General features: G+C 42.6%; 1 protein-coding gene across 1 annotated transcript in view; it reads left to right on the forward strand.

Moving 5' to 3' along the window:
• The first annotated feature begins 9,617 nt into the window (after positions 1–9,617).
• Positions 9,618–25,713, forward strand: part of SMAD9 (SMAD family member 9) — a 59,693-nt gene continuing 43,597 nt past the window's right edge. Inside the window, exon 1 of the mRNA XM_065902272.1 lies at positions 9,618–9,744. The gene's annotated coding sequence lies outside the window, so the exon portion shown is untranslated. The remainder of the gene's footprint in view (positions 9,745–25,713) is intronic.

Raw genomic sequence — 25,713 nt, forward strand, 5'->3', positions numbered from 1 at the left:
AATTTTGAAGAATTTACTGTCAGAAGTAAAAATCTTTATACCTCTTTTGAACAAAAATTTTTAAGGTATTTATAGCAAAAGTCAGATTTCCTTTTGCTTTAGCAATTTTGTTTATTATTAGGTCAATTATCATTATGATTCTGAGAAGTATAATTTTTAAACAGAAGACATAAGCATTCTTATTTTAAAATGCCTATATAATTCTCATGAATTTAAATATAAACAGTAATCATATAACAGTGTTCAGGGATTTAAAAATAAATATTTAAATGTATATAAATTTATATTAAACTCATATTTCACCCTATTAAAAAGTATAGGAAATTGTATGTTAAAGAAAGGATATTGGCTTGTTCACAAAGGTATCCACTTTCTTATACATTAGTCATATTTATCTCCTTCCTAATTTTTCTTATATATACCATACTTTCTTACCTCCCGGCAGCCTTTCCCTCTTGAGTTCATGGTAATAAAAATTAGAAATTCTCTATTAAAAAGAAGGTTTTATGGTATTAGTAAATATTTACTTAACATCAGAAGCCTAATATGTTTTTGAGAAGCTAAAGACAAAAAAACAGCCATTATAATGATCCCCTGAAACTCAGAATTATTGTTTCTGATGTTTTAGAGACAGTAATGATAATACCTACCATTTATTGAGTGCTGTCTATGTGCCAACCACTGTTGTAAGCACTTAGTACACTGTCACTCACCTGACTTTTACAACAGGAGACGGAACTGAGGCACAAGCAGTCACCTGCCCAGCTCACATGGCTAGGAGATGGAGGCGTCATGATTCTAGCCCGCAAAGCCCGCGTCCGGGGCCTCCGCTCTTTCATGACCACGCTACTGCAGTTTCTGAAGGTCTGATAACTGGGGACGTGCAAATAGAAAGCTTCAGGAGCACATAAATACAACATAAGTTATGTGGAAAAGTAAACAAGCTAAAAATGACTCCTGTAGTTTCAACAACAGTGATACTGTCACATCTGCATTAGACTATAAGCTCTCTTAAAACAGAAACCATTTCTGATTCAAATTAGTATTCTCAGGGACTTCCCAGGCGGTCCAGGGGTTAAGAATCCATATTTCCATTGCAAGGGCCTCGTTGAGGAACTTAGATCCCGCGTGTCACTCAGCATAGCCAAAAAATAGATAAATAAAAATAAATTTTTTAAAAACTAGTATTCCCAGTACAGTGCTTAGCATAAACAATTATTGATCAAGTGAATAAACAAATTATTCACTACCAGGTTTCGAGAACCTTTAAGTCACTTAAACAGAACAAGAACAGAACAAGTCACTTGAACGAGTCACTTGAACAAGAACAGAACAAGTCACTTGAACAGAACAAGGCTTATGCAAGTAGAAATGAGAGAAAACAAACAATGACCTTGAGCATTTACAAGAATTTAAAGTTACAAGCCTTGAGCCAAAAATAAGATCCTTAATGTAACTATAATAAGACAATAAAATAATTTATTGCTGTTTGCAAACTAGTGATAAAAATGTGTTTGAAGCATAGGGGAAATTTCAGGAAAAGTGTATTTTTTTATACAACTCACCCTTGAGCACTGTTACAGGTTTCTGGTGTGCTTGATATGAAGCACAGGTTCACCTAAGCTAACAGTGTAGCAAAGACTCGGAGGCACTCTAAGAGAAAACATGTATCATATATAGGTATGGTTACCCACATTTCAGAAATGAAACAGGCTTAGACCAGTCATTGACCCATGATCACACAAGTAGCCAGTGTCCTGCTTCTACTAAAATAAATAGGAAACATACATGGGTGTAATTAAAACTGAAGGCACAGTCTCATTATAATCAGACATCATTATCATTTACGTTCAACCTTCTGACTTGTTCTTACAGAATGTGTATGTATACATGGAGTTTATTTGACTCAAGGTTATGTCTGAATGATAACATCTTTCTTGCCATCTATAATGCTGTATCTCTGTGTCACTGTGTATTTCCACTATTCATAGCTGATTCCCCAGTTCTGTTTTCCATTTTTTTCATTCAGTTACAATAGCCTTGCCTTTTATTTTATTTGTGTGTCTCCACAGCATCCTAAATTGTGATTGTTCAGTAAAGGTTTCCCAAATGGTTAGATAATGCCACCATTACAATTCATTTGCTGAAGCAAAGAAATACATGAATGAAGTTATCCATTTTATCGACAGCTAAATCCCCTGAAGTAGTCTAGTGGGTTGCTTTGTTTTTGTGCAAACTCAAAAGCTCCAAATCTACAAACTAATGATTTTAACATGTCCATGCTATATAGGACTCATTTAGAATTCTCTGATTTTGAATTAACACTCATTAGTATTTTGATGATCTCAAAAAGCAATACCTTACAGATCTGATCCTTTAGACAATAACTGCTGTTCTACAACTGAACACTACAGTAAAGAATGGTGCCCTCACACCTGCTGACGACAGCAAAGGCTGAGTGAGGACCTAGATGCACACCCTCATGAGGCTAGAATCAGGCACCTGGACACCCTGACCTGGGCGATGTCACAGAAGGCCCAGCGGCGAGCAGGACTTTCACCCCCAACAGCGGCGAGCAGGACTTTCACCCCCAACAGCCAACCCTGACTCTTCGCCAGGGTACCTGCGCTTGGGCTCCGTCCCTGCTGGGATGGGGTCAGAGGAGCTGCTTCCTCCCTCGGTCGAGCAGCAACGAAGCCACCCCACTGCGGTGACAATGAAGACCATGTGGTGAGCCAGAACTCCGACCCCTACCCAAGTGTAATAAACAGCCCTCCTTCCTTTGGGTGTCAGTGGGGGCCAAGTGGGGAGCCTGTACGTACACCTCCCCCAGAAGCATAACAAGATGGTGCTGCTTCTCAACCAGAGTAGCGTCAGCTAAAACAAAAAGTCTGAATGAGATCCAGAGTTTCACAACATAATAAAAAATGTCCGTGTTTCAAAAGAAAATCACTTGTCGAAACAGGAACCAGAAAAACCTCAACTTGAATGAAAAAAAGAGATGCTGACACAGATCACAGAGATGTTAGGATTCTCTGAAAAGGATTCTACAGCAGCCATGATAAAAATGTTTCCACATAATTACAAACGTGCTTGAAATCAATGAAAAAATTAGAAAGCTTCAGCAGAGAAACAAACTCAGCAAAGAAAACGAAGAGACTGAGGAGAACCAAACAGAAATTTTAGAACTGAATAAAAAGCTTGGTGGATAAGCTCAACAGTAGAATGGGAGTGGCGAAGAAAAGAATCAGTAAACTCAAGATAGCACAATAGAAATTATTCAATCTGATCAAGAGAGAGAAAATAGAATAATAATTAAAAATGGCTCAGTGAAACTAATAAGATCTAACAGTATCATAAAAAAAAATACTAACTGAAAACTCCTCAAACTTGGCAAAAGGCATAGAATCACAGAATCAGATTCCTTATAGGATAAACCCAAAGAAATCTACACCAAGACACATCATAATTAAACTTTGGAAAAATAAAGACAGAACAAATCTTGAAAGCCACAAAAAAAAAAAAAGAAGAAGAAGAAGAAGAAGAAGACAGCGTCCCTGTAATAGGGAAACAATCAGAATGACTGAAGTTACCATCACAGACTATGCTGGTCAGAGGATGTGGCTCACCATTTTTAAAGTACTAAAAATAAGAAACTGTCAATGCAGAATCTCATACTCAGGGGAAAAAAAAGCAACCTTCAAGTATAAAGGGGAAATAAAAACAATCTCAGATGGTTAAGAGAATTGGACACCCACAGACCTCCCCTAAAACAATGGCTAAACAGAAAACATCAAAGGACGGAAACTTGGAACCCTAGGAAGGAAGAAAATACATGGTAAGAAGAATACAGATGAATACAAAAGACTTTCCTTCTCTTCAAGAGTTGTATATTATGTTTGATGGTGGAAGCAAACACTATAAAAATCTGATGTGGTTCTAAATGTATATAGCAAAATTTATAAGACAGTTTATTATAGATGAGGGAGGGTAAAGGGGCAAAAAACAGAGGTTACAGTTGTTGCAATCCCCTAGGCAATCTTCTGACATCACAGCTGGGGAGCTATGACCCACTGCTGGAGAATCAGTAAGTTAAGTGTGAAGTTACAGCCTGATCTGTCTTTTTTTAAGATAAAAAGTATTAACAGAAGGTGACAGGTTCTCATACTGAAGAAGGTAGGGTAAGCGTTTAACCCATTAATATTTTCCACTATGATTACTGTTCTCTTTCCATTAAAGAGAAGAGAGAATCAAGATTATACAAAGAAAGAAACGAATCGAGATTGTAAAATTTAAAATTTTGTTTAGTCAAGTCCCATACAGTTTTTTTAATTTCTCAAATACCTGTCCGTTCACCACTGCTGATGATTAAATCAGTACAGCTGAATTTAGCTGCAATTATATCACATTCACTTTTTAAAAATGACCATTTCAAAAAAAATAAAAATGACCATTTCATAAAACATACTTCCAATAAAAACTGAAGCTTACTTACATTTCTTACAGGAAATATATGTCAGAAATTGAAATTTCGTTATCAATGTGGTTTCTTGCACATCATTCTTCCCTCTGGATAGACAACAGATGTGAATGGATACTGTTTAGGTGAATCACGAGACATTTTTCCAGTGATGAAAGCTGTGTGCATCACAGTTTTCTTATCTATGAAGTGATAAGAGACAGTACATGAGCCGCCTCCCTATAGGGTTACTATCAGAATTAAATGAACTAATGCAAGCCTAAGCTTTAAAAAGAAAAGTTTTATGGAAATGTAAGATAATACATATGCACACATCAGAAAGAATATTTTTGTACTTAGTAAATGTGGAATGGCTCAGCAGTGAAGAATCTGCCTACCAATGCAGGAGATGCAGGTTCTATCCCTGGGTCGAGAAGATCCCCTCAAAAAGGAAATGGCAACCCACTCCAGTATGCTTGCCTGGGAAAACCTAGGAGCCTGGTGGGCTGCAGTCCATGGGGTCGCAAAGATTCAGACACGACTTAACGATGAAACAATAACAAATGCAGAATAACATCTCATATTTTATTGTTTGTTTATAACCTTTATTCTAAGGTAATATGACTTTTTTTCCCTTCACCCAAACTTCTCTCTTAAAGAGGAAAGCCAAAAGTAATGAATCTGTTTTCTTCTATGCGTAACTATTTTCAACAGAGGCCTTAAAAGTAAACTAAGGCTCACCAAACAATATGCAGTATGATAGAAGCACAGACATGATTAAGATCCTTTATGAATCTTAAATTCTGTATGAACATGAAACACTATATTTGTACAGAAAATGCTTTCAGAGATGTTCTTTTATTCTCATTTAAAGAGTTTTTAATATCTCTTCTATTTCTCCCAGATTCATTCCGTCAGAAGTCATCTATAAATTAAAAATAAAGAGCAATGTGTGGGTCAAACAGTATAAACTTTATCAAGCCCTTAAAGAAAATGCCACAGAGCATGGCAAAAAGTCAACCTGCTGATAAACACCAGGGAGAAACTTGCGTCTTCCAGCCAGGCATCTTGCTGGTCTAGTGGTCTCAGCCTGTCTTTTAAAATAGAAAGGGAGAGACTTTTCCTCATCAATTTGAGTTAAAGGCAAAAACTTGACTTGAAGGGTTTGGTTAAAGGGATGGTATTAGGAGGTGAAGCCTTTGGGGATGATTCGGTTTAGATAAGGTCACAAGGAAACCTGAGGTCACATGGGAAGCCCCCATGACAGAGTCAGTATCCTTACAATGGAGAAAGAGAGAAGAGTTTGCTCTCTTGGGCACATGAGGATATAACGCAAAGACAACCATGTGCAAACAAGGAAAAAGGGTTCTCACCACACACCGAATCTGCCAACACCTTGATCTTGGACTTCTAGAACTGTGCTGTGAGAAATAAATTTTAGTTGGCTAAGATACCCGTGCTTAGTAGCAAAACTCAACCATAATTCTGTGATGCCTGAGGATATTGCCTTCTATTTCAGAACATATTCACAAAGTTTCCAAATCAAAATTAAATTTATCTTCATCTTAAAAACAAACTCCTGCTATTCAAAAAGAATGGGATTCCATAGAGTTCTGGAGAGATCAGATGCCACAAAATCAAGCACCACCCTCCACAACCCACAAAATTGATACTGAAATAAATTGATGATATTTAAATGAAAAAGTCATTAAAACTGGTTTGGAGTGTATGCTGCATATACCATCAAATAATTAACTTCTACATAAAAATAAGAATAAACCTTATCCTTACTGTACAGGTAAGTTTTGTGAAACATATGCCTCTCCAGGTCCTTCAACATGGCCACCGCTTCCCCAAAATGACCGTGAATCACCCCTACTTTCACCTCTCAGCACACACACAAACACGCAATTATTGTTAGATTTTCAAAAACATCAGAGGCAGGCATTGGTACAACAGAAGTACAAAGTAGGATCTCTGCATCTATGGTTTACTGCAGACTTTATCACAGCCTTGCACTGTGCCGGGCATATGACAAGTGAAGAGAGTGAGCCTTCTCATGGGTGAGGGGGCTGCCCTTCCCACCACTGGTTTATGGGCTGCAGAAGCTCACGTTCTGCCAAGTTCTTGTAATTCAGAAAAGAAAGGGGGGCTTCATTTTGCTGTGGTTTTCAGGTTTTGAACCAAAATCTCACTGGCATTTCTACCAAATCACAACCCGTGACTGAATGACCCATGAATCCTGTAGTGTAGTTTTCTGGTGGAAGTTGTAACGTGCGTTGTGTGCTCACCCAGTTGTGTCCGACTCCTTGTGATCCCATGGACCGTAACCCATCAAGCTCCTCTGTCTGTGGAATTTTCCAGGCCAGGATACTGGAATGGGCTGCCATGCCTTCCTCCAGGTGATCTTCCCAAACCAGGGATCCAATCCGCATCTCCTGTGTCACCTGCTCTAACCAGCAATACAATTAATTGTAGCCGATCAAAAACTCAAGAGGGGAAAAATAGTGTTTAGATTTTCTATTGCAAGAATATTCAGCTTCTGAAAAACGGGGTGTCAACTCTGGGCCTTCCTTCCCAGAGTCGGCATTTTCTCCTTGGGAATCAGATCTGATTGTTCAGGGGGTCTAAAGGATTAATCTGCTCTCCTAGGTTTAGGGGATACATGACAGGCATGGAATAAGTGACAGGCTAACTTCTGCATGCCAAAATTTCTTGGCATGTAAATGAGAATGTACAGAAAACACAAACTACACACCCTCAAAGAATCTGCAGAAGCAAGTCCTGCCAAGAGCCCAGAGAACTCGGAGAACGGACAAAGACTGTGCTGGAAGCCTGAGCCAGCACTGCAGAGGTTATTGTTTATTGCTCTGCGTTGAGTCCTCTGCATTGTCTAGTGCACCTAAGGGAAGGAAACAGTGGCTGGGTCATTTCTTATCAACATTAAAAAAACAAATAAACTACAGGATATCAATTCTGAGCATCTAATTAGTTTACCTACAATAAAATGCCCAGGAAATGCAATTGGTAGCAGTCCAAAGGTTTCCTGAACTTTCACGCCCAGAGCGATCTCAAACTTAACACCTAGCCTGGAGCACAGGTGTATAAAGATGATTCAAACGCGAACACAAATGCTGTTTTACACAGGGGCGTTGCTCAGCGGGCAGCAGTGTGATAATGCAAGCATGGCATCTGCCACAGGAAGAAAGTGCAGGGCTCTGAGGACAAGAAAAGGCAGTTCACATGAAAGGATGCTCAACATCACTCATTATCAGAGAAACGCAAATCAAAGCCACAATGAGGTACCATTACACACCAGTCAGAATGGCTGCTATCCAAAAGTCTACAAGCAATAAATGCTGGAGAGCGTGTGGAGAAAAGGGAACCCTCTTACACTGTTGGTGGGAATGCAAACTAGTACAGCCGCTATGGAGAACAGTGTGGAGATTCCTTAAAAAACTGGAAATAGAACTGCCATATGACCCAGCAATCCCGCTGCTGGACATACACACTGAGGAAACCAAAATTGAAAGAGACACGTGCACCCAATGTTCATCGCAGCACTGTTTATAATAGCCAGGACATGGAAGCAAGCTAGATGTCCATCAGCAGATGAATGGATAAGAAAGCTGTGGTACATATACACCATGGAATATTACTCAGCCATTAAAAAGAATACATTTGAATCAGTTCTAATGAGGTGGATGAAACTGGAGCCTATTATACAGAGTGAAGTAAGCCAGAAAGAAAAACACCAATACAGTATACTAAAGCATATATATGGAATTTAGAAAGACGGTAACAATAACCCTGTATGTGAGGCAGGAAAAGAGACACAGATGTACTGAGCAGTATTTTGGACACTGTGGGAGAAGGTGAGGGTGGGATGATATGGGAGAATGGCACTGAAACATGTAAATTATCATATGTGAAAAGAATCGCCAGTCCAGGTACCATGCATGAGACAGGGTGTTCAGGGCTGGTGCACTGGGATGACCCAGAGGGATGGGATGGGGAGGGAGGTGGGAGGGTGGTTCAGGATGGGGAACACATGTACACCCATGGCGGATTCAAGTCAATGTATTGCAAAACCAATACAATGTTGTAAAGTAAAATTAATTAAGTAAAAAAAAAAAAAAGAAAAGGCAGTTCAATTCACGGCCTTGCGTTTCACGGGTTATCAGGACCTTCTGGAGGACCAATTTTCCTACATACAGAAGCAAACTGAATACTGTCCCTTGTGGCTTTATTATCGTTTCTAGTATTCTTTCCTCCCTGCAGTAAATGCCTTTTCTATGAAGAACCGCTGGCTGATGGGGGTCAAAGGCCATCAGTAAGCTGGTGGCATTTCTTACACATGTTCTGAGCGGGTTCGAGGGGCCCACAGCCGCCTCCAAAGGCAGGCTATCCAGGGGGAGAGGCGGCCGTGAGCAAGGAAGGTTGTCCATTAACGCTGCTCCGTGCCCATAAGGTTGTATCTTTATTAGATTAGATAACAGTATATATTATAGGCTAGGCTGTTAAGCAAATAAATACGGGTAAGGACACGACAACCCACAAAATTACATGGCTAGTTTTAACCACCACTCACCACTCTGTGTGAGTCGATTTTCATCCGCTTGTGCAGGAGCAAACCAGTTACTCTGGCGCTGTCAGCTGGGGGTAATGACCCCCTTTACTCTTGGCAAAGCAAGTAAGAGACAAACGGCAAGGAACAGCCACCCTCGGGGCCCAGAAACACGTCGGGAAGAGCCACTTGTTGGGGGCGGCCGTTTCCAAACCGATTTGTCGGTCCCACACCTCGAGTTCTGGAACCGGTCCTCCCGCCTCGGGCTCCAGGTGGGGAGGCAGGACGTCTCCGGGAATCCGGCGAGATGCCCCCGCCGCCCTGCCGAGGGGGTCGAGCCGCGGGCGAGGGGAGTCGGGTCTCACCGCAGGACGGGGACGCCGCCCGGGGGGCCGGGAGACCCCTCGCCGGGGCGTCCCCGAGGCGCCCCCGCCGCGGGCTTCCGCGCACGTGGCCGCGGGGCGGGCCGCGCTGCCCCTCCTCGCGGGCTCCCCGAGCGGCTCCGGGCGCGCGGCGGCGGGCGGGGGCGGACCCGCGAGCAGGGCTCCTGGCGGCTTTCCAGGTCGGCGCACTAATACGGGCGATGAGGCTTCGCGGCTCCAGTCTGACTGACGCCGGCTGGGGCCGCCGCCGCCGCCGCCGCTGCAGCCGCTGTCTCGGTCCCCGCCGCCGCCGCCGCCGCCGGGCCCTGCAGGCGCTGGGCGCGCGCAGCCAGGCAGTGAGTGCAGCCGCTCCGAGCGGGCGGCCGGGGGACCCACCTCGGGGCGGGGGGCGGCCAGACCTCCGTGGGTGGGTGGGGGGGTCGATGAGTAGCAGCGCGGGGACAGGTAAGAGATGCCCTCCCCGGCGCGCGCCGGGCGTGTGCGTGTCTGGACGCGTGTGCAGCGAAGTTTTTCTTCCACGGGGAAGGGTCTGGCGTGTGGCCGGGGCCCTTTGTGCTCCCGGTCCCTGTATCTCCTTGGTGGGGCCTGTCTGGGGTGGGGCGGGAGGGGACGGCTCCGGGGAGCCGGCCCCGGGGACCTGTCAGCGGAGGCTCGGCCCGCCGGCGTGCGGGGCTGTGGCCCGGGGCGGGGGCCGGGGTGCGCGCTTGCCCTGCGTGCCCCCAGCCCTTCCCGCCCCCGGCCCGGGGCTGGGTACCGCACCGAGGACAGGCTCCGTGGAGACCCAGACTCGCAGCTGAGTAACCGTTTGCCGTGGCCGGAGGGCTTGGGGAGGACACTGGAGAAATCGGAGTGCATGCAGGGCAGCGAATGTGACTCAGCTGGCCTCCCCGGCCTCCTGTCTCAGACGGTTTTTACTCTGCTTACCTCTGAGGCACGCGAAATGAGCAGGGGGGGGGGGGGGAGTTAGGAATGCTGTTCAAGTGTCTCTAGGCTAAGCTTGGATTGTGCTGGGAGCCGGGGTGTTTGTCTTTTTCCTGCGCCTGCCGTTCGGTGCCAAGGCTCCGCAGAGGGGAGGGGGGCGAGGTGGGGAACCGACAGGAGACTCAGTGACGCCAGCATTGTGATGGGAAGGAGGGGTGCGTTTTTATGGATGGCTAATCGCTGACAAGCCTTCCCGTTACTATTCCTTCCTCCTCCCACCCTTGACAGTGGAAATTTGAAATGATGGTTTAGAAATACTCCGTTGACTTGTTTCTGGGCGGGAACTGGGTACTCGTGAGAAATCACCTACAAATGAGGTAAAATCGAGTTTGGGAATGAAATTGCACGTCAGTTCTTTACCCAGTAATTCACAGTCGGATACACGCCCACAGGTCACTGTGGATGGCTTTGAACGGATCCAGTTTACAAGTACCATTTTCTCTGGCTTGCCAGATTTCTCGGATGATCTTTTGGAAGGGTTGCCGAACAGGAATGATAGATAGCTGTGAAGTCATAAGGCACTTAATAATGCTAGCTCCTTGGCCATAACTGAGCCAGGCATTTGAAGCATCCTTCTGGGTGACTGATAAGTTAATCCTACAGCGTGTCTTCTTCTGCATTGGGATTCCTGTCGCTGTGAGGGAATGCCTTTGGATGTTTACATTGTAGAAATAGTGATCTATATTTAAAAAGGAAGTAAAAGTAAAACCCAAACACATTCTCCTAACTCCAGATAGACAGTTCAATTAGTAAGTGTCCCTATGTTTGTAGGAAACCATGAGCAAGATTTTGGACCGCTTTCACGTTTGTGGTTATCCAAGAAGGACGCTGCAGATAAGAAAATGATGTAATCATTTATAAATAAGGAGCGTTTAAAATATATTATGATAGAAGTTGCAAATAACGTATCAGAAAAGAAACTTTTAGTGGCAATGATCGCCTTCATTGATGGCAAGACAACTGTCTTTAGCGGACAGCCTTCAGCCTGTTAATCTATTCTGACACAACCAACTCCCATTTTTATGCTTGACTGGCCATCTTTGTCAAAGCTGTTTTTTGCTTGGGCTCTTTGGTTTCAAGCTACGTTTAAGAGAATGCCAACATACTCTTGATCTGAGCAAACTCCTTTTTATCAGCACAGTGTTTGCTAAAAATCAAAGATACAAACAAATTTTAGGCTAAACCTCTAAATACTTCACAATTCTCACATCTTTGTTATCTGTTAAAGTCAGCATGAACTATTTGACTTTGCTTCTTTTAAAATTTTCTTTTTTTAATATATTTCCACTTAATGAGTAATCAGAAAATATTCACAAATGTCAGCTACTACTCTCTGGTTTCCCAAGACCATGGGATGAGACAGAAAGGTTTTTGTTGTTAAGGAAACATTGCCAAGGATTCTAGAAGTAATAAACAACTGGTAAATTTGTTTATCCTTTCTAATCATGTGGTCAGTTGGAGGAGGAAAAAAATCCAGAAATTATTTCATAAAGATTAAAATAGTCAATTTCAATTTTACAAACAGTTTCATTCTTTTTAATGAGAGTGCAATTTCCTTTGCCGTATTTCAAGAGTTGGTATTTAATAAGTGGTCACCATAGCACTTAGGCAACTAACTAGTTTATATATGACATCCCCTCTGCAATAAATAAAACAGCAATTTCATCATGTTTGGCTTAAGTATGTTGGAAATAATACACAAAATGTACTCTGATATAAGGGAAGCTAAAAGTTATGAAAATGAAGAAGTGGTTTTTCTTAAATTTGGAAAACATACTATCTTGAATTTTAAAGCTCTAACAAGGCATAGTGCAAATTTTCTGCTCACCACGTCTAACATTTAGTGAGAAATTCAGAAGCGGGGAATAGCCCGGAATCGAAAGCATGAGTCTCTTCAAATAGTTGTGATTCTAGGCTGTTGGATTTATATTTCCTTGGTTACTGTTGCCAGTGAGTTGAAAAGTTATTCTAAAAGGGGGAAAAAAGCAAACAGTAAATTCGCGAGTGATTTTAACAGTATGAGCATGTTAGAACATTAACCTAGTGAACTGTTCATGACAAGAGTAGGGGCATAACAACAACAAAAAAATAAATATATTTTGGATATAAGCTAGCCTTTAAAAATAAAAATTCCTATAAATTATGTCTCTCAAGAAACGTGGGCTAACTAGAGTTAAGATTTCAAGATGTTTGTTAGCATTAGAAACCATCAGACCCATAGAAGCTGAGTGTTCTTGCCAGTGGCCCACGGCCTGACACTTGCCACTCCAAACCATCTGAACAGCACCCACTACTCTCTGTGTCAGCCTTGAGCTGACCCCAGACTAATTTCCAGGCTTCTCTTCTCACTCCTTCCATATTTTATGCTGCAATTGAAATAAAGAATTGTGGTTTCCCCTGCTTATTACCCTGGCTTTCGTCTCCTCTGCACGTGTCCTCACGCCAAGGCCTAGAATGCCTTCCTCTGCTTCCCCACCTCTCACCAGATCCACAGGCCTGCCAGCACCTTCCTCATCTTTTACAGTCCTGTCTAGGTGTGTCCTCAGATGCCCCTGGTCGCAGGTGTGTCCTCCTTTGAGCATCTAATGGCCCTTGGCACTTTGCACCCTTGCATCTTGTCTCTTAGTGAATTCCTCATTTGCTAATTTCTTTCTTCTCCTCAGACAGTCCTGTCAAAACTCTGTGAAGGAAGGGACCTTGTTCTGTCTATCTTTTCCATTTGTTTCATGCCGACTACCGTGCCCTGTCTAGTGCTTGGTCAATAAATATGAATTCAATGGCACGTCTTTCACTGAACCCATGGTCTGAAATAAAATCTGTAAAGGAGTTTCCCCTGAATGATAGGTGTTACCGGTCCATCTTTCGGGAAGCCAGTGTTGAGCTGGAGCTGAGGACTGAGGACGGTGGAAAGTGACCCCAGCCCCCACCCCTGCCCAGTGGAACCTCTTTCTCCTGAATATTGTGGTTGAGCGTTAGAGTCAGGAAAGCTTCTATGATACTCTTATTGCATTAGCAATTTTCCATATCAGATTCACTACATACACAATGGAAACCATTTAGCAAAGAAAAACCCAGATTTTTAATGTGATACGGCTACCACAATGAAACCCTAATTCGATTCCCCAGAAAATTGCTAACACAATATGCCAACCCCCTTCCCCCCCCCCCCCCCGCAGAAGTAGGCACAGAAAAACTGATACTGTTTTTAGTGTATGTGTTTCAAACTCTGCTCACAAAAGAAGCCAACAGCTGCTGAGATGAGCTTCTGTTTTGGTCAGGTTGGGTGTAGAAGGGGTCTCGTCAGTCTCGTCAGAAGACCTGAACCCCCCTCTGTGCCTTACTCATTACATTACCAAAAGATACTAAACCCTGTCTTAGCATGCATCACATCCTGTTTAGTGGTTCAGAATGAACAGAGTTAATATAATGTAAAAAATACAATTTGTATGTAAATATCATGCCTATATAATATAGTTGATTATATGGTTTTAACTGGGAAGTCTAATGAACTCAAAAACAGTTTTCTAAACTCAAGAGACTCTGAAATAAAGTTTAAATGCAAAATTTAAAGTGAAAATGCATGAATATTAAGATACAGATGATAAATGTGCATGTGCAGAGCTGTATCATGTCAGAAGTCCTAACCACCGAAGAGCTGTTGGTTCTCACGCTTCATTCCGTAAACCATATTTAATTCAAAGACAAAGCTTTAATCCGTGAAATCAGTGTAAAGGAGTTCTCCAAAGTTCTGATTCTTCCAAAAAGACAGCTTTTATTTTCTTTTTTGGTGGGGGCTAAATACTAAATATCAAAATCATTCTCTCTCTCCCTTCTGATTATCTGATATCACTGGTGGGGATTATTCTTATATATGAAATTTCCCTAGGGAAATTTAATATTTCATATCCGATGACTTCCTTTTTCTCCCCTTTGTCACATTTACCTTTGAGGAACCGCACAGAGGAAACGTGTATTCCTCAATCACGCAGTGGGTTTAGAGCTGCAGTTGTGCAAAGCTGTCTCTGTTTACAAACACTGGGGTTATCAGGGATGGCCATCTCGTTTCCTTCCCACTAGACAGATAAGAGTTCACTTGTGCTCTGGAGGCCACCCAGATGTGTTGATGGCCTTGGGGATTCATATTGAAGCAAATGAGGGGGTTTGGAAGTGGTGGAGGTGTCAATACTCTGAAGGATCAACAGCTTCACCTGAGGCTTCACCTGATCGATTCTGAGAGCACCTCCCAAGCCAGGCGGGTGGTGGGGGGCTCCTGCCTTCACAAACCCTTCTTAACCCTTGAGATATCTTCTTCCGTGTAGCCTAACATTTTTCATTGTTTAATCTGTTAAACTGCTTGGAAGCTGATCGATGGTAGATTTGCTCTAGTTAATGTGTGTGTGTGTGTGTGTGAGTTTGCTTTTAGAAAGAGCAGTCCATTGTGAAATAGGTATTTGAGGCAGTTTTTTATCAAAAACCTGGAAGGATTTTGTCCCAAGCACTTACGGGCTTTGGAAGGTTTAGAGCAGATTAGCAGATTTTTTTTTCTTAAGGAGAGGGTGATGAATAGCAGAGTTCATCTAAAGTGGTACAAGTTGCTTTCTGAGTTGTTTAGTCGCTAAGTCGTGTCCAACTCTTTGTGACCCCGTGGACTATAGCCTGCCAGGCTCCTCTGTCCATGACATTTCCTAGGCAAGAATACTGGAGTGGGTTGCCATTTCCTTCTCCAGGGAGTCTTCCTGACCCAGGGGTCGAACCCATGTCTCACGTATTGGCTGGCTGGCTGGCAGGTTCTTCACTGCTGAGCCACCAGGGAAGTCCTGCTTTCTGAGTAGGCGTATCTAATTTAATTGACTTGGTAGTACCACATTTCAGAAAACAACTCAGAAAAAGATGACAAATTCCATCAGAATTCTCCATCTCTTGGTAGACTCTTTAACATCTCCTATTAATCACACTTCATTATAAATCCATTCATTCATCTTGCCTTTTTATTCACTAAGAATCACACTTGACAGAATTGGAGTTCCGTAGGAAGAGGAAGGAGAAAGAGTAGGTCATTTAAAAGTTGGGGCATTAGGACAGTTGCGAGGGTTGGAGGTACCTGAGCTTTGGGGAGAGGGTGCAGCAGAAAGCAGGTGGGCAGATGCCCACGGTGGACATCAGCTATTTGGGTGAGTTTTAGCAGAATTAGAGGCCACCTGTACCAGGAGTTCAGGTGAATATTCACTGGAAGGACTGATGCTGAAGCTCAAAACTCCAGTACTTTGGCCACCTGGTGTGAAGAACTGACTCATTGGAAAAGACCCTGATGCTGGGGAAGACTGAAGGCAGGAGGAGAAGGGGACAACAGAGGATGAGATGGTTGGATGGCATCACCAACTTGATGGACATGAGTTTGAGCAAGCTGTGGAGTTGGTGATGGACAGGGAAGCCTGGTGTGCTGCAGTCCATGGGGTTGCAAAGAGTCAGACACGACTGAGCGACTGAACTGAATTGTACCAGGAGTGGAGAGCTTCTTGGTAGGCTGGCCAGCAAATTTATCATCTATCAGGACATTGTTTCTCTGGGAAAAAAAATTCCAGTTTTCCAGTGACCACACAGAAATGAATATGACTTGTTTGTAAAGTGGGACCGCCAGGGGTTAAAGACATGAGTGATTATTATTAATGATATGAGTGATTATTAGAAGCCAATGAATGTGAAAAATGAGAAAATGTGTTAAGTTAAAAGGATATGCGGTCCCAAGTGCTTTTCTTTCCCTTGTTGATACCTTTATATCATTCTTGCCCTATCTCCTAGTGAAATGAAGTGAAAGTCACTTAGTCGTGTCCACCTCTTTGCGACCCCATGGAATACACAGTCCTCGGAATTCTCCAGGCCAGAATACTGGAGTGGGTACCTTTTCCCTTCTCCAGGGGATCTTCCCGACCCAGGAACCAAACTGGGGTCTTCTGCATTGCAAGTGGATTCTTTACCAGCTGAACTACCAGGGGAAAATCCATTTCTATTTCCTAGGGGTAGTTGGATTTCATTTTTAGGAGCAAAAGTTTGATGTGATATTTGTCAAAGACAAACCCTTGTGTACATATATGATTTCCTTTAGGATTTATTATTTATTATGTGTTTCAAGGCAGTTGTTAGGTGTTGGATGCTTGCAAACAGTGACAGATTGGTGCCTGGGTGTTATTTCAAAGGATTGTTACCTTCTTTGTGTGATAATTGAACTAAATTGACTGCAAACAGCCATTAAATTTTTTTTTTAAATACTGTATTGATTATGTTTTGGGGTCTTCTTAAAATGTGATTTTGTGGCTGCAAAAGTTGCTCTGGAAAGTGGGACTGACACATTTGGTCATTCATTCAATGTTATTTACTCTATACCTCTTGTACCTATACTGCCTGTGAGGCCCCAAACCAGGCCCTTGGGACCATATAAAAAGGTAACCACATAGAGTAGCATAACAAAGTAAAACTCTCGTCTCCAGGATTTCTTAGCCTAATTAAGAGAGAGAGAGGTCAGGAAAGCAAATATCAAAATGTTTACCCAAGATTTTTATACCAAAAATTGTCATCTGATTTTTGTATTCTGATTTCTCTTTTTTTTTCTGGCTAAAATTCCATTTTAACTGTGTGTGAATTTTGAGTCATTCTTGACAAGGATAATTAGGACCATATTATATATTATGGTCCTTACAGTCCAAAGCCCCATATAAATAAAGAGCGCCGAATAATTGATACTTTTGAACTGTGATGTTGGAGAATACTCTTGAAGAGTCCCTTGGACTGCAATGAGATCCAACCAGTCCCTCCTAAAGGAAATCAATCCTGGATATTCATTGGAAGGACTGATGCTGAAGCTGAAACTTCAGTGCTTTGGCCACCTGATGCAAAGAGCTGACTTGTTGGAAAAGACCCTGATGCTGGGAAAGATTGAAGGCCGGAGGAGAAGAAGACGACAGAGAACAAGTTGGGTGGATGGCATCACCGACTCCATGGACATGAGTTTCAGCAAGCTCCGGGAGATGGTGAAGAACAGGGAAACCTGGCGTGCTGCAGTCCATAGGGTCACAAAGAGTCGGACACGACTGAGCGACTGAACGGCAACAAAGGACTGTAAGCAGAGATGAAATAGAAGCATCGTGGGAATAGTGATGCTGTCAGCAAGTCCCTGTGAAAATCTAAGGATGCTGAGGGCATCCCTGGGCCTGGAATTGCACCCCTGTGTCTTTCAGGAAAGGGACATTTTACCGCTTTGATTTCCCCCGTTATCCTCTGCTGTCTCAAGAGGGAGTTTGGATGGCCCCTCCTATAGGAAACCTTCCTCAGCCCTTTTAATAACAGCTATAATAATGCACCTGTCACCTGCTGTCTGATGACAGTGTGTTTAGATTTCTGTCTCTCCCTCTGAAGACTGTAATATTGTAGAGGAAAGGTACCACGTTTTTATCTTGAGATACTCAGCGCCTGGTACCATGTCTGGTTCCTCATCACTGTTTGATAAATTTAATTTTTCCTTTGACCTTGTCCTTTTCTTTTCCCCTAAGACAGAGTAAAAGAAGAAAGCATTTGAGTTTTAATCTCTAGGCACAAGAGAACGATTCCATTTTAACCTTTGCTCACAAGAGAAGTACTTAAGTGTTTGAACAGGAGAATCACATACTCAAAGGGGTTTGAAGGAAGGTGAAGACCAGTTGTAGAGGCATGATGCATGTGAGTTAGCCCACATTAGGACCCAATGAAGCTGGTGAGTTGGTTGGGCCATTAAAAATCTGCCTTTCCCCAAACTTCAATGCATAACACACCTCATTAGTGATTCTCCTCTATCGGTTTTTAGTCTCATCCTTCAGGCAGCCTGTGGCCAGGAAACTCAACCTCCCACAATACGCACACATCAATAAAAGGTTTTAAATTTCCCACGCATCATTATTAAAAACACTTGAAATGGTCTTCACAGCCACTGAACACTTTGTGAGTATTCAAGTACAGGTTGATGTTCTCTGTAACATCACCTTAAGCAGACAGACGATTAAACAGAACAGGAAGGAGGGGATGCATTCTATAACTCTGCCTTTTGGAAGAATTTATTGTATCACATCAACAAAGCAATAGGCATCAGGTCAGTAGTAGGAGTAGGAAGTGGCAACCCACTCCAGTACTCTTGCCTGGAAAATCCATGGACAGAGGAGCCTGGTGGGCTACAGTCCATAAGGTCACAAAGAGTCAGACACTGAGTGACTTCACTTTCACTTTCAGCAGTTAGACTAATAGCATAGGGCCTAGTAATAAAATAGTTACTGTTAGTGATGAAACTGGAATTTACCTTCACACATGCAGCGTTTTTTGTGGTACAGACCTGGCGTTAGGCTGTCCAGACCACAGCCTGTGCCCTTTAGACGGAGCTTGGCATCTCTGGGGAAAACAAGGAACAAATAAGCTGTCAGGAGTGAAGGTCAGTGCCAGGTGGGGGGAAGCCCAGCGCTGTGGAGGCTGATCCATGCTAGTGGCTGGGTCTCAGGGATGGTCTCCAGGAAGTCTTCCAGCTCCAGCTCCATCTTTAGTGAGGAGCAGAAGGAGGCTGCATACAGGCCTCCTGGGGAGAGGGGAGGGAGTCAAGGGCAAAGGACTGCAGGATTGATGAGGCTGGGAACGTCGCTGGGGAGGTCAGATTGTGAAGAACCTGGTTTGAAACAGAATGCCAAAAGCATCAAATCATACCCCACCCCACAGTAATATTTACTGTTATGTTTTTATATAAAATAAGTAAATATGTACTGAGAGGAGAAATTTGGACAAAACTATTTTTAAGAGCCAACTCATTGAAAAAGACTGATGCTGGGAAAGATTGAGGGCAGGAGGAGAAGAGGTCAACAGAGGATGAGATGATTGGATGGCATCACCGACTCAATGGACATGAGTTTCAGCAGACTTCAGGAGGAGATAGTGAAGGACAGGGAAGCCTGTCCTTCAGCGGTGCTGCAGTCCATGGGGTTGCAAAGAGTCAGGTGTGATTGAGCGACTGAACAAGAAATTTTAAAGCACAAACAAAGCAGTTTTAATCCCCACCGCTGTAAATAGTTCCCGGACATTTGGCTGCAGACTCACAGCAGGATGTCACTCGGGTCTGGGAAGGACATTCCCTGAGGGCCCCATGGGGAGGGGGCTCTCAGAGGGGTGGGATGCTGGGGGGGGAGGCACAGTCCATGACAGCCACGTAGAGCAATTCGGGCTCACTGAGGACGTCTGGGACGGGACATACTCAGTAGGGCGTGGCAGGGCCCAGCGCAGGATCTGGTGACCTGTGGATCCAAGAAGAGGAAGGGATAGAATTTCTGGAGGACTGTTCAGGGTCAAGGGTGGCTCCTGGTTCCTAGACTGGGCTAGTAGTTAGAGAGTGGTGCTCCCAGCAGGGAGAAAAACAGCATTTTAAGAGACCTAAGAGGGTCTGATTCTCTCTCTCTCTCTCTTTTTTAACGTTAGCTTGATTTTTAGAACAGTTTTAGATTTAGTCGCTAACTCGTGTCCGACTCTTACAGTGCCATGGACTGTAGCCTGCCAAGCTCCATGGGATTTTCCAGGCAAGAATACTGGAGTGAGTTGCTATTTCCTTCTCCAGGGGATCTTCCCAACCCAGGGATCGAATTGGGGTCACCTGCATTGCAGGCAGATTCTTTACCAACTGAGCTATCAAGGAAGCCCAGGAGCAGTTTTAGGTTCACAGCAAAACTGAGTGAAAATTGCGGAGATTTACCGTATATATCTGCTTGCACAGCCTCCACGCTGCTGATGTCCTGCACTGGAGCGGGCACATTATCACCCCAAGACCACAGTTTACATCCGGGTTCACGCTTAGTGTTGTGTGTTCTATGTGTTTAGACAAAAGTGTAATGACCTGCCTCCACCAGTGTCTTACCCTGCTGGACAGTCTCACTGCCCTTTAGGGAATCCTGTGTTCTGCTTGTCACTTCCTCTCTCCAGCACCTGGAATAGATCCCATTTCTGCATTTGGATATACTGCTCTGGGGGATTCTGGAGTCAGCAATGTGTGTGTGTGAAAGTGATTCAGTCGTGTCCGACTCTGCGACCCTGCGGACTATAGCCTGCCAGGCTCCTCTGTCCATGGGATTCTCCAGGCAAGAATACCGAATACCGGAGCTGGTTGCCATTCCCTTCTCCAGGAGATCTTCCTAACCCAGAGATCAAACCTAGGTTTTTTGCATTACAGGCAGATCCTTTACCGTCTGAGCCACCAGAGAGTTAGTGGTAGTCATGTATTAATTTTTTTAAAACTCGTTTTTGAGTCAGCAGGCCCTTTCATCATGGAAGCCTCGGGAAGTAAAGGTGAGTGAAGCAGGCCTGCCCTGCTCTGGCGGAGGTGGCATCCAGAATCCTGAGGAACCCTCTTGGAAACTGCATATAAGCAACTCTGCAGCTCAGAGGAGGGGCTGGTCGTTCCCAGATGCATTGACCTCAAACTCTTGGGCTTTTAGAGATCTGGTGTCTGTTTCTCAATAGATTTTTTTGGTTTGTTTTTTGTTGTTGTTTTAGTTTTCGCTTGTTTGCTTTGGTCCCCTTCCTCAGGGTCACACTGCCAGCTTTGATTTCACTTTGTTGTCCTACCTGCTGGTAGCACCTCCTCTTATCCATTTGCAGTTCTGATTCGCTGTAAGCTTGGGAGTCCTAGAAACATGCTCGTTTAAACCGGGTGGAGAATAGTGGAGAATAGATCCTGCATGATCTTTTTTTTGTGCAGGCTTGATGACACATTTGTTTTGGCAGGCAGCCCTCCTTTTTGCTTGTTGCTGCTTCTCAGTTATGTTTTGTACAAAAGCAATCACTGTATAGTCAGATTTTGTGCAGATTTCACTCCGTCTCTGTCAGGGCCCGTCTGTCTTCTCATCTTCCCTCTCCGTCTGATCCTGGAATTATATGAAAAGTATATATTATTGGCTCAAAAATCTCTATCCACCAACTCCACTGGGTGAGTAATAGCAGTTGAAGCTGATTAGGAAGGAAATGATGTCATAATTTCTTTCTTTTTTTTTTTTTTTTGGCTGTGTTGGGTCTTAGTTGTAGCTAAGACTGCTACAACTTGGGCTGTGTGTGGGACCTTTAGTTGCAGCATGTGGGATCTAATTCCCTGATCAGGGATCAAACCTGGGCCTTCTTCATTGGGAGCACAAAGTCTTAACCACTGGATTACCAAGGAAGTCCAAATGCCATAAATTTAATTCCTAATGAAATCCTGATATGAGATAGTAGAGATAGTATTTTTATGTGAACATTTATCTTCCCTTCAACTTTTTTCCATTTCTTTGTCTCAGATCCATTTCTTAGATTTTCTTTCCTTTCCACCCCATCTTTTGGACACCTTTTATTTCTACAATGAGGTATGTAGAAAAAATAAGCAGAAGTATAACTGTTAATATAATAATAAAAAGAGTGTCCTTATATAGTTTGCAGTTTTCAAATTGCTTTTGTTCACACATCCTCTTAGTATGAAAGGTAAGGCTTATTGTTTCAGTTTTACAGAGGAGAAAAATGAGATCAAAGTGGTTAGTTATTTAAAGGTCCCAGTTAGCGGTGGAGCTAGCATTCAGATTCAAGTGTTCTCCCGCTAATTCCTGTGTTTTCAGTTGCTTATATCATGTAGCCTCTTGTTCGTGGAACCGCTGGTTAAATTGTGGGCTCTTCCAAACTTGAATAATAAAATACCACACTTGTGGGATGGTGTACTTTATTTCCAACCATATGTGGACAGTGTAAAGGACATAGGTTGGAATGCTAGAAACGTATGCATCATCTTCCCAAAGTAGTGTTGACATTCTCCTATAAATGTTGAGAATTGCTTGCTCTTCAAAGTGTTTGATCTTGCTCTTAATGTTTAGAATACTACCTAGAAAAACAGATAGCATTCTAACTCTACCTTAAAAGTGACCTAGCCAATTAGGGATGTTCTTTAGATTCCTTTTGTTAACCTTTAAAACAAAAAGGTAGTAAGTAACTTAGCCAGCAGAATCAAGTTTGTTCAGGAATAGCAGAAGAACTGCAATTAAGGACAAATAAACAATAGAAAACTGTAGGCAAGTGTGGAGACCAAAAGCCAGGAACATTCTTTTATAGAGGAAATGAGGAAGTTGGGAGGGGCTGTTTTGAATGAAAGTACATTGGAGGAGATCAAGAGTTTGGGATTGTGGCAACTTCTCATTCGCTGAGTTACAGCAGTTTCTCATTGGTTGGTTTGTTGCTGGGCAAAGAGAAAATCTTCCTTCTTCCTGCTGGGATATATAAATTAAGCTTCTTGCTGGTATGTATAAAGTAAGCTGCTCACTTCCTGACTCCATTGTGAATGAGGTTTTCTTTTACTCATTTTCATGCCTCTTTGCTGCTCTAATGCCTATTCCACTTCCCTTTTATTTTATTTGGCATCAATAAAATAGGCTATGGAATAATAATTCCATCTCCAAAGGAAATGACAATGAGCATCAATAAAAATGTATCCTGTCTCTTTAAAAATATATAACTCTAAATCTCCAACAATTCTAATTCCAAAATAATTCTGAGTCTGAAATTTAGGAAATGCTGTCTAACCAACATTGACATTCTAGTTGAAAAATCAAACTTTGAATGCCAAGAGAACTGTGTCTCAGGGATTTAAGTGAACATAGATCAAGACTTCTCAAAGGCTTATTAAGCTTAGGTTCAAATGACATCAGCTTACCTTAGTAATTCATATCATAAGTACAAGGCTGCCTGGTATAACCACATCTTGGTTTAAGCGAGATATATCACCTTTTTGTTAGGACCTTTGTTTTGTGTGAAATTCAGTATTAATATCAAAAGAAAGCAAGTTGATATTGGAGTTCTATTTTAAAGTGATATTGTTTATATGCTTTACACATTATGAGGTTTTGATATATTTGTAGGCTTTTATCAGATGAGACTCAAGCAATCATTATGTCACTTCCTCTGAGCCACAGTATACCCAGTGATGATTAAAAATATATTTATTTAAGTTAACTTCAAATATTCTTGTTCTTAGCTGTGTTGTTTGTTGTTGTTTAGTCACTAAATTATGTCAGACTCTTTTGTGACCCCAAGGACTGTAGTCCACCAGGGTCCTCTGTCTACAATATTCTCCAGGCAAGAATACCGGAATGGGTAGCCATTTCCTTTTCCCCAACCCAGGGATCAAACCCACATTACCTGTGCTGACAGGCAGATTCTTTACCATTGAGCCACCTGGGAAGCCCACTTAGGTGTGTAGTATATGATACATTTGTTTAACCCAATAATATTCCCATGCAGTAGATTCTATCTATTCCAGGAAGGATAATAAAGTCAATTTATGGAAGAATGAATTTCAAATCGTGTGAACCTCCCAATAGATTTGAAGTCATAGAGATTCTGGGATGTTAGTAAGTTTTAATAGAACTTTCAATATCAGACATGATAGTGTATGAAACGGAATTCATATTTCTGCTTTCTTTCAAAATGCTCACAGTTATTGAATCTGTGAATGCTTGTGTAATTTATTATGAGTGAAGAAGTTTTATAGTTTTCAGTATGAATAACTGATTCCAAGAAAATAAAGCTCAGTAATACCATTTAGGGACTTCCCAGGTGTCGCTACTTGTAAAGAACCCACCTGCAAATGCAGGAGACATAAGAGACATGGGCTGGATCCCTGGGTCAGGAAGATCCCTTGGAGGAGGGCATGGCAGCCCACTCCAGCTTTCTTGCTTGGGGGATCTCATGGACAGAGGAGTCTGGTGGGCTGCATTCCATAGGGTGGCAGAGTCGGACATGACGGAGGTGACTTAGCTCACACTCACACAATATCAATTAGTGGTATGTAAACTTGCCCTTGGTTGGTTTTGAGAAGGTAGATCTTGTTTTAAAAAATAATCTCTCTAGAGATAGTTCCATATTTTCCTCTTTTTCTTAGCATAGAAGGAAATGTTATTTTTAAAACAGTACTTCCCTCTCCCTGGGCCCAACTGCCCCTGTCAGAGAAAATTGATATGTTTATATGATTCAGCATTAAGTGGAAGAAAGGATCTGAAAGGCAGGCAGAATGCCAGGACTGCACAAAACTACAGCTGTCCTGCAGTGAGTGTGGCTATTGAAAGGTGAGGAATCTCCATAGTTGGACCTGGGCTGTGTATGAATATTTTCCAGCATTTTATGTTACCAGGGACTCTAGTTTCTTTCAAATCTTCTACATACCAATGGCACATTCTTTTCCATCTCAAAATTAGAGTTTTAAGAAACCATCTAATTTTGGCAGCCCACAACTTTATTTGTAAAATCCCTTGAAGGTAGTGATGAAGCAAATTTTCAAAACATTTTGAGTAAGATTTTTCTTGTGATAACATATACATAAAATTTACCATTCTAACCATTTCTAAGTATGCAGTTCAGTGGCTTTTGGAGAAGGCAATGGCACCCCACTCCAGTACTCTTGCCTGGAGAATCCCATGGATGGAGGAGCCTGGTAGGCTGCAGTCCATGGGGTCGCTGGGAGTCGGACACGACTGAAGTGACTTAGCAGCAGCAGCATTTCAGTGGCGTTAAGTTCCACATTGTGCCATCACCTCCACTCTCCATCTCCAGGACTTCACCATCCTTCCAAACTGGAGTTTGTTCGGCACTCTTCCCATTAAACAGAAACTGCCCTTTCCCCTTCCTCTCAGTCCTTGTAACTTCTGTTCTGCTTTCTGCATCTGCAAGCTTGCCTATTTTGTTTACCTTGTTTAAGTGGAATCACAAAATTTACTTTTTGCGCCTGGCTCGTTTCATTAGCGTAATGTCTGTAAGTTTCATTCATGTTGTAGTGTGTGTTAGAATTCCCTTCCTTTTAAAGGTCAGATAATATTCCATCTCTCTCTCACACACACACACACACACACCACAATTGTTTATCCATTCATCTATTGATGGACACTTAGGCTGTTTCCACCTTTTGGATACTGTTAATAATGCTGCTGTGAGCAATAGTTTGAGTTCCAGTAAGTGTCTGAGTACCTGTTTTCAGTTCCTTTGTGTGTGTACCTGGATTGCAATTACTGGGTCATAGGGTAATTCTACGTTTAATTTTTGAAGAGCTGCGAGACTGTTTTCCGTAGCACCTGAGCCATTTTCCATTCCCATCAACAGTGCACAAAGTTTCTATTTTTTCCACATTCTTGCCAATGCCTGTTAGTTTCTGTTTTGTTAGTAATGTCTATCCTAAAGGGTATGAAGTGCTATCTCATGTGGTTTAGATTTGAATTTCCTTCATGACAAATGACGTTGAGCATCTTATCATGGTGCTTATTAAGTAG

The sequence above is a fragment of the Muntiacus reevesi genome, chromosome 11 (genome assembly GCF_963930625.1).
Source record: "Muntiacus reevesi chromosome 11, mMunRee1.1, whole genome shotgun sequence".
Classification (NCBI taxonomy): Eukaryota; Metazoa; Chordata; class Mammalia; order Artiodactyla; family Cervidae; genus Muntiacus; species Muntiacus reevesi.